Here is a 10,362-nt window from a genome sequence, read left to right as displayed (position 1 = left end):
TTATTTGTTCTTTTATTTATAAATTGGTTTCTTGATTTTAATTTACGGGACATAAACTGCAAGTTTTTATCTTACCGATAAAATTGTATCACGATGGAAACTGTGATCACATTTTTGATCAGTAAATGAATATATGATTACTATAAAGTTACTTCATTAGATTGTATTAAACCTACATTATTGTTCCGCTCTGTAAAGATCACCACTGCATTTGTAAAGAAAATACATACAGAATGTTAATGAATTAAAGAAGTCGAACGGATGGATATCCAAATGACACACACCCTTTAAAAAGCATAATGAAATGATGCTCAAAAATAAAACAAGAAAAACTTAATCATTGTAATGACTTTCATGGATCGTGATTTGAAGAAAGTTGAGTCTACATTACCTTGGTATGCTTCCTCACAGGTTTCAGCTTTTTTTGGCCAAATGGTTTTTGACAATGAGATTGTTTAAAGATGCCTATCAATGATCAATAACCATTAATTATCTCCCTTTAGAAGAGAAACTTGAATCCCTTTTACCAAAGATGGTTACACTTGGTTCCTGTGATTGTGGAGAGAAAATATATAAAGAAATGTAATTAATTTCAAACAGACAGACGGACAGATAGACAGATGGACGGACGGAAGCTGGACAAAGAGTGATCAAAATAGCTTACTGGAGCGTTTATCTCAAGTGAGCTGATCAATGTAGATCTAACAGTTTTGTAAAGTAAATCCAATGATTCAAGGATTTCTCTAATTTTGGGAAGGATGCAGATGCATTCAGTTTTATGTCGCCTTGGGATATACAAAATATTGATTTAATCCCGACTGCCTTTCTATATTTTTTTTCTAAAATTTGAACCAAACAACATAGGGGAGAGAGCATGCTTTGGGAGAAAATATATATTACATGTAGTCCCCGGGGAAAAGGTACTATAGACATGGCTATATAGTTTTCCTTCCCCTGGGGAGAAAGCTAATGTGACGGAATTGGTTTGATTTTTAGTTTTGCCAAAGCGAAAGACTTAAATTTTCTTAAACACCACAGTGGATGTTAATAATTTTTAATTATATGTCAGAACTGCCAGATCATAGAGGGACTGCGTTGTATGCATCACATTTGATTGCTACGGTTAATTGACTCTACAGTAGAGATTCGGTCTATTGCCATCTGTAAGACCCGAATAACGTATTTTAGAATATATAACTGTGTTTTCTTGAATGTAAGACCCTCATAAGGCATTACAAAGAGCACATATATCGATCGCATCACAGGCAAAAGTGGAGGAAGCGGAAGGTTGACGCAGTTACTTTGATTATCATTTGGAAGGCAGGACACAGTAATATTGTATATGTCGAACACAGTTAGTTGTTATCTACTTAAAAGGAAATTATTTTATTATTCTTGTGGTCAACAAATATCTAAATTAACAGTTTTACGGACCTAGTGCAACGCTTAGGTGTAAGACACACACCAGTGTGAAACACACAGCTTGGCTGCGTTGCACGTTACCCTACTACTATGCTGACTCATAGGCGTAGTCACAGGGGGGGCGGCGGGGGCACTAGCCCCCCCACTTTCAGATATGGGGGGGGCAAGAGTATGTCTGTGCCCCCCCACTTAATGTCGAACAAAATCACAGCTATGTTGAAATTATATTAAACCATTATAACAGTTCTCATTTTATGGCAAATTTATTTTATTTTCAGCAACAACTGAGTAAGCATTTCTCTTGAAGTAATAGTAATGTATAGTACTTAAATCTGTCGAGACCTCTTGTGTTCGCATGTTTGGGATAGGGAGTGCGGGTCATAAATTTGACCTAAGTTTAGACGTTTCTGTTTCACTCAGCATCTGTTGACTGTTATCTAACAAAATTACATGAGAGGTACAAGCTGCCCCTTGTGCTGACATCTAAAAGTCATTATTTATTTGCTGTATCTCATTTCTTGTTTAACACATAGGCCGTGAAGTAAGATTTGTCAAACCTCTGGATTTTTTAATTATTTGCTGATTCATTAGTGATTATATGCTTGCAGTCTGACCATCTCTTTCAATCAGTAAGTTTTTATGATTATTTTGTTTTGTGTTATTAGCAAAATGATTAAATTGATATAGAATTAATACATCATAGATGAAACTGTTTTATAAGACCACTCATTCACGCTATTCTGGAGTTAACAAATTGAAATATTAATGTTACTGTAACTAAAACAAAAATCAAGTTAAATCTATTTGAACACCTGGAATTTTATTTTTTATTTTATTTTTTAATTTTATTTTTTGATATTTTCAAAGTTGACAGTGAAAATGAAATCAAAAAAGTTACCTTGATAGATACAATTTGTCAACACATGAAGGAGCCTATCACAAAGAAACTTCTGTCAGAAGTTACGAAGCTTGTACAAATTTATCTTACCATTCCAGTCACAACTGCCACACCAGAAAGATCTTTTTCGTCCTTAAGGAGGATTAAAACCTACCTCCGAAGTACAATGACGCAGGCAAGATTGAATCACTGTATGACTTGCTTTGTTCACAAAGAGAGAACAAACCAAGTCAACATCAAAGAAATAGCAAAGTCATTCATCCAGAAGATTCCAAGTCGGAAACTGTACTTTGGAAACTATTAACTATAGTTTTATTAAGACTGTTCTCTTTCAGTTTGGTTTCCAAGAATTAAGTATTGAATTATCTAAGGACTCTTCATTTTCAAACCTACATGTATAAGTTTAATAAATTTGTTTTGCATCTGAAAAGTATTCTTTATGTTTACATATATGTACTTCAGAATATATTCTAGCCATTCCGAATCTCATCAAGATTTGTAATTTCTACAAGATAGCTGCAGTATTGGAGATTCTGATTGTGGTATACCTGTGATGAATGTCAATCAACTTTAAATGCTCTATTTGAAGTCCTCTCATTCAACTTAGACAGGGGCTTGATATTACTTGTTTTACATCTTAATTTCTTTATATTACACATTTTACATCTTTCTTGGATTTGAGCCCCCCCACTTTTAAGTTTGTGACTACGCCTCTGTGACTTATCCTCTTAGTAGGGTTTCGTCCCAACGATTTTGGTTCAGATTTAAGGAAAATGTTATGGAATGCTACTCGGGAATAAAATCAATGCTTTGTACATCCCACGGTTGCATAAAGCTGCATTAGTATATACGGTAATGTTATGATATTTACAATACGAGGGGGAAAACACCACTAATTAACCAGCTCTCCGTTGGTGGAAATCTACTTTATAGTCATTTTTTAAGAGGGAAAAAGTGCTGTACAGCTATTTTTCACATATTTTGACAATGATTGCAATTCAAAATTAAGAAACAAAAAAGTAATGCAAATGCTTATTTTCAATATTGATATGTATTCATATATGTATGTGTGCATCTTTCTTTGTGACATATTTTTAGTACATGTACTTCAAATGCATTAAAATTTTTGACAGTTTTTTCTCAATATGTTTCCAAGTTAAAGGAATCTAACAACTTCAGATAAACGCATGTGCCTAATCAGTGAGACCACACATTTAAATATAAACAATACACATTATTTTACATGGTTGTTTTCTTTTTGTTACAAAGTTTTTAATTTGTGAAACAAGCTAAATTATTGGGGGTTTATATAGATAATACCTATCCTTGAATGTTCAAATCGATTTTCTTTCAAAGAAAATTTTAGGAAAACTAGCTGTGCTAAGAAGAGTGAGCTATTTTGTGCCACCAAATGCACTACAGAAGGTTTTTAATAGCATTGTGTTTCCACATTTTACTTATTGTTGTACTGTCTGGTGTATTGTACAGAACCAACTGTATTTAAATTAGTTGTTTAAACTGCAGAAAAAAGGCCGCCAGAATATTGTTAAATGTACGTGATATTTTAACTCCTACCATTTTGTATTTTATTTTCTTGTTTATCATGGATGCCAATTGAGGATTATTTTATGTTTAGACAAGTGATCTTTTTGTACAAGGTTTTACACAACCAAATGCCCGCTTATCTTAGTTTGTTTCGATAAACAAGAGATGTTAATTGTCACCAAACCAGATCAAATGATTTTATATCAAACTTTTTATATTTACCACGTCCCAAAACATAATATTACAGACGTTTCTATAGATACTCGTCGGCATTTCTTTAGATCAAACTTTTGCAAAATGTCCGAAACTCTACCTCAGTAAGTAATTTTAAATATGTGTATCTTAGGGAGTATTTCAAAATAGCTGATATTTAGCTATAATAGTCCTTTTTTTAACTTACTTTTAAATACATGAAATTGTAACAGTATCATGTTTACTACCATGTACTAAGACAGTAATGTGCTTGCATTTCTTATATATGTGTGTGTTTTATTTAGATGCTAATTTTAATCATTATAATATGTATGGTTGTAAATTTGTTTTAATGTAGGACAACGATGAAAACTTGATGCAGCTAATCGTGTAATCCTGGATAAATACAGGTTATAATTATTATTCAAGCAGTATCAAGTAGAGAGACTCTCTTGATTGTCGGGGATTAACGGCGAGAGCCGAGCGTTTGGTTGAACCAGACGAGAGCTCAATATAGCTTGGATCCATAAATTTTCCAGATATATTTCTATCACTGATACATTTTGATTGAATTTATTCTATCTTTAAATATTACTTAACATGATTCATATGGGGTTTTATCATCATTCTTGTGTCTAAAATGTCCGAAAATTTATATTATAAAAATGTGCGTAATCCAAATACAGATTATAAACTACCTGTACTTGTCATGCAAAATAACATATCATTGATTTTAAAATAGATATTAATAAACATCGATAAAATCAACTCCCGTCAGTTCTTCGGTACTTTGATTTTTAAATCAGATATAGCATTGATGTATATTTTGTGTTTTTCTCAAGCAATGTAAACTTTGAAAATTTGATATTATTCCTCCATGTTGTATTTCGTATAAAGGAAAACATAAAATGCATACAAATGAAAAATATAAAAAAATACCCTGGCATTTATATTGATTAAATAAAGAATATCCATGGTACGCATACCATTGCGTTTCTGTGCAACTCCTTCGATTATTTGGTATTGGAGCACTCCATTGATGAATGTACACTTTATTGACATGAGTTGCATTTGAGAGCTCACGAGATATTGATCGCTTGATAAGAAAATAGTGTTTGTTTTTTTGATACCATGGAAGCAAATCCATCTAAAAATATACATGTGAAAACCACCTTAACAAATTTCTTGAAGGATACCCTTTGTATTGTTTACTTCCATTTACCACCGTAGTTTGCAATGATGAAACATTAAGTAAAGATTTTTTTTTATTACTCATTAATTTTTTCTGTTGCTTGTGTCAGAAAAGAAAGAAGACAAAATGAAAACTCTACAATTAATTTCAGAATTTTTTTTTTTTACAAAATGTCTTATTAGTTCTCTTACTTTTTTCTTTTTAGCAAAGATGGACCCTAGAGCTGTGTCTTTAAAATCTGCAGTAAAAAGAGTGAAGTAAAGCCATTTTAATGTTTTGTTTTTTGTAAGATTATTGATTGACCAATATCTGAACAGTTCTAATTAAGTTGTTACACCTTATTCAAAGCCTCTGTTTACAACCTATATCCTCATTACAAATATTTTTTTTCTTGAGGAACTGAATGTAACAATGTGGAACATAAAAGAAATTTTACACCAAAGAATCCAGTACCACGTTGGTGATTATATAAGAGTAATTAATATATCGGAAATCCAATATTTTGATACCTCAATTTTCATTAACGACCATTTTATAGTTATGTTCATGGAATCAATAAAAGTTTATCCCTGCGTTTCCCCCATCCTTTTATAAATTAAAGAATGTATACCTTTTTACTTCTGCGAAAATACAATATCTGCGGAACGTTAAGTAAGTGAACTTTCATTGTTTATTTATAAATTGATATTAACAACTTAAGACAAAAATATTGCCTCTAGATTGCGCGACATTGTTTGTACCATTGAACATTTAGAAGTTTTACGCTTTATGTAAAAATACTGATCACGAAAACAAAGCAAACTGGTTCTTTATTGTGATTTCTTTTGGTCACTACCTATAGTTCAACAATATCGCATTTGTTTTGATATCATGAAACAAGTATTATGGCCTACGAGAACCCTGATTTTATTTGATTTTTGTTAACGTTTGTTTTTCTTTAGTTTACAGGATGTATACTTCCAATCTGGCCAAAAGACTTTTCAAGATAAGAATATAAACGCTTCGCGTCTCGTTTAATCAGATGATCCGCGCCTGAGTCAACTCGACGTGATCCGACCCTTTGGATCAAGTTACTGTTATAATGATAAATTTATCAAGATGCCCTTGTCCATTTAAACGTTTTAATAACAAAACTATATTTTTATAAACAGCTGCATGACGTTTACTTATAAAATAAAGATATTTTGATGCGAACTCTTTTTAAACGCATTAAAATACAGATTTAATTGGTCATTTATTTCAGAGAGTTGTGATATGAATCGGAAAACCACAATTTGGTGATCCGGAAAATCGGATCACACTGTGTAAAACTTACAGTATCAAAAAAGAAAAATCGAAGGAAATATAAAAAAAAAACCCCAAAATCACATTATGAAAACTAATAATTTCTTCAAAGTAACTCAACTAAATGGTATTGCAGCTAAGCTCTGCTTAAATGTAATTTGATCATATCAGTATAAAGAAGAATCATAGGTAGCATTTAATTATATAACTTAACTAGACTCTTGTTGCTATAGCAACAAAAAGGTCTTCCGTTCCTCATGTTTTATTGGTACAAAAAATCCATTTCTCTTTTTAAAGAAAATGAATACAATATAAACTGTAAAAGAATTTCCCAAGAAATTGTTTCTAAAGTAAACAAAACAAAAAGCCTAAATGTCAAATTTTTTTAGTACTTTCTGTGACGACCGCAAGTTACGCTGGATCGTTTAGAACATAGTAAACATATCTTCATATATTGTTTTGTCTTTCCTCAAAGTTTGGATGTTCAAGTTTTTTTTTTTTATTATTATAATATCTCGTTGAAAAAGAATTTTGTCTCGGGACCGGAAACGGACAAACGGCAGTGTTTTCCTTTGATATTTTGAGTAAGTTGAGCAAACAAAAATGTACAAAAGGCAAGTAAATAAGAAACATTTAATACAATTAACATTGAACACTTCCGTTTGTCCGTTTCCTGTCCCCCCAGACAAAAACCTTATTTTGACGAGATCTCAAAAACGGTAACGACTTGAACAATCAAACTTTGTGGGATGATAAACCAATGTTTGTACATGTGTAAATACTATTTTGTTTTATACGGCGTGACTTCCGGTTGTCACAGGAAGTACATCTACTTTTGTCTTTTTAATATATTTTGGTTATATAGCATGGAAGTAACATTTTAGCAATAGATATACGAACGGTCATTTACACATGGTAAAAAACTAAAAAAAAGTTCTACTTCCGGTGAAACATCTAAAAAATCTCAGATAGCTTTCTTTTATAAAAACAAAGTACCAACAAGATCTCAGAAGCTGTGAGAGATCAAGACACAAAATTTATATGGATAATGGACATTTGATTGAACATGTTTTTAAGGGTTTTATTTGGTCGTATGTCACTTCCGGTTCTCACTCGAAGCGTTCAAGCAATAGAAGTTTTCATTTTTTAACTTTATATTTTTGAAACATTTTTTTCAATATGATAAACAGTAACGTACCGTAGGTAAATGCACTTAAATATCTACTTTTAATTTCTTAAATCACTTCCGTTTGTTAGTTTCCGGTCCCTTTTCTCAACGAGATATTCAAACTAACAAAAACTTGAACATCCTAACTTTGAGGTAAGACAAAACAATGATTAAAGATATGTTTACTATGTTCTTTATTGTCCGGCGTAACTTTCGGTCGTCACAGAAAGTCCTCAAAAATTGAATTTTTGTCTTTTTGTTTTGTTTATTTCTTGGGAATTCCTGTACAGTATATATTATATCCATTTTCTGTTTACAAGAGAAATAGTTTCTGTACAGATTTAAACATGAGGAACGGAAGAACTTTTTGTTGCTATGGCAACAAGAGTCTAGTTTGGTTTATTATCGTGATTTTACAATAAGGCAACCCTTGCTATTATTTTTATAATAGTGTTGTGTTGTGCATGTACTATGCCTAAATAGAAGTCAGGGTTGATACATAGTGCACGAACTGGAGGCGAGTGCACAATATATCAAACCCTGATGTCTTCTATTTAGGCATTGTACATGCACAACTCAACACTATTACATGTATTATTAAGCTGACTATTGTATACTGACGTGCCTCGCTATTAATAGATGTGACATTTAAGTGTGGTGAAGTCCCTAAAAATAATCATCGGAAAAGCAAACGTTTGCTCTTACAAATAAATTAATTGATGTGATTGATTATTTTATCAACAAGTTGCTGTACAATCACCAAAAAAAAGTTTTCTTAGAAATAAGACTGCATTGACCTTTTAGAGAAAACTCGAGTTGTTTAGCAGACGAAATGTCATTGAACTCTTTTCTTGTACATTCTTTATCCAGCGTCCTTTTTAAAAAGCGTTTTTTATAATCTCATCTACAATTTCTTTGTTAAATGGTTAATCAATTCGTTCAAAGGTTTACTAGAAACTTTTACTTTTAAATCTCCGTCAATAATGAGGAGACTTGGAAAAATCATTAAATTTAATTGGTTGATGTCAATCGTATGTTTCTATATTTTATATGTAGAAAAACCGCCAATTATTTCATCGACTGATGTGGTGTACCGGTGGAACGTTGCGCTATTAACGCGCTGTGGGACCTAACGTATTTAGTGTCGTGAGTTCGATACCCGCTGTCGGCGTTTGTAAGATTTTCGTTGAAATATTTGACTTGCTCTATTAAAGTGTTGTGTTGTGCATGTACTATGCCTAGATAGTAGTCAGGGTTTGATACATGGTGCACGAGCCGGAGGCGAGTGCACTATGTATCAAACCCTTAATACTATTTAGGCATAGTACATTTGTACATGCACAACACAACACTATTGTTAGTATTATGCCGAGTGTTGTATATACCGACGTGCTTTGCTATAAGAAGTTGTGACGTTTGAGTGCTGTCTTGTCCCAAAAAATAATCACCGGAAAAGCTAGCGTTTGTTTTTTCAAATTAATCAATTGATTGATTATTTAATCAACAAGTTGTTTTTTTAATAAAAAAAATCAACAAAAGTTTATGTTCTTTTCAAGAAACGAGAGATGTTTCACCTTACTGTGAAAACTCGAAATGTTTAGAGACGAAATCTCATTGAATTTTGCCCTTGTACATTCTTTATCAGGCGTCATTTAAAAAAGCGTTTTTGTAATTCTCATGTAGAATATCTTTTGAAATTGTTTAATCCATTTGTGTAAAAGTTTATCAAAACTTTAACTTACATTAAAATTATCGTCAATAATGAGGTGTTTTTGGAAAGATAAATAATTTTGATTGCTTGATGTCAATCGTATGTTTCTACGTTTTATATACCATCTCTGACACCATCGGCTGCTGTAGGGTAACGGTAACGCGTTGGGCTTCAAGACGTAAATATTTTTGTGGCAAGAGTTCTTAATCCGCTGTCGGCGCTTGCAAAGTTTTCATTGTTAACATTTGCTGTGCTCTATTTCGTCATAGTATGCTTACGCTATATACCCATTGTATACTATGCGAAAATAGATGTATAATGAATATTTATCTCATACGTGTGGTGTATATTATGGGATTGAATGATTTATTTTTTACGTCGTTGTGTCAATAACTGCCGTCAGGTGAGCAGACAAATTGAATAACGCGCGTTAGCGCTATATGATAATTTGTCTGCTCACCTGACGCCAGTTATTGACACGACGACGTCAAAAATTAATCATTTAATGCTTATATTTACATTCCCTTACTTAAGAAATCAATTGTTTACTTAAATAAATCGATATAAAGTGCAGATCACGGAGGGAATGAATAAGTAACAGCAAGAACAGCTGTTTTGTAAAACCGGTTTAAACTGGTTTTCACATAGACTGTTGAGATTAGATCGACGAGCATGAAAATATAATCCATGATAAATTATAATTCTTAACATGTTGATTTTAACAATAAAATCAACTTTTTTGTTGAATAAATATAAAACATGGTGTTTAGACAACATTCATGAAATATATTTATTAACCGATAACATAGACATCACTGTTTGAGAACTACTTATGTAAATTACTCGTAAATTCATACGCAGTGAGTAAGTGTTGCATTTAGAGGCATTTAAACATTACGGAATTTAATGGAAAAATACAGTAGAATGTAAATATTACCCCTGTAATAAAC

This window comes from Magallana gigas, chromosome 3 (genome assembly GCF_963853765.1).
Source record: "Magallana gigas chromosome 3, xbMagGiga1.1, whole genome shotgun sequence".
NCBI lineage: Eukaryota > Metazoa > Mollusca > Bivalvia > Ostreida > Ostreidae > Magallana > Magallana gigas.
This window is presented reverse-complemented; position numbering follows the sequence as displayed.